This window comes from Charadrius vociferus, unplaced genomic scaffold, assembly GCF_000708025.1.
Source record: "Charadrius vociferus isolate BGI_N301 unplaced genomic scaffold, ASM70802v2 scaffold782, whole genome shotgun sequence".
Taxonomy (NCBI): domain Eukaryota; kingdom Metazoa; phylum Chordata; class Aves; order Charadriiformes; family Charadriidae; genus Charadrius; species Charadrius vociferus.
The window spans coordinates 325,789-326,023 of NW_009647411.1; positions in this window are offsets into that span (position 1 = coordinate 325,789).

Here is a 235-nt window from a genome sequence, read left to right on the forward strand (position 1 = left end):
GGGGCGGGAAAGGGGCTCCCCAGCCCCTCCTTGCCGTCAGAGGGGACACAAAACAACCTCTCCTGGGACACATCGTTCCCCTCCACATCCCTCCGGTGCCGTGTGTGAACCCCATTCCCACTGTGTGCCTCAGTTTCCCCCTTCCAGGGGGGTGCAGAGCTCTGGCCATTGCTGGGTCCCCCCCTCACGTCCCCATTTGTGCCACAGCCCCATGTTTGGCCGGGATGTGTCTCGG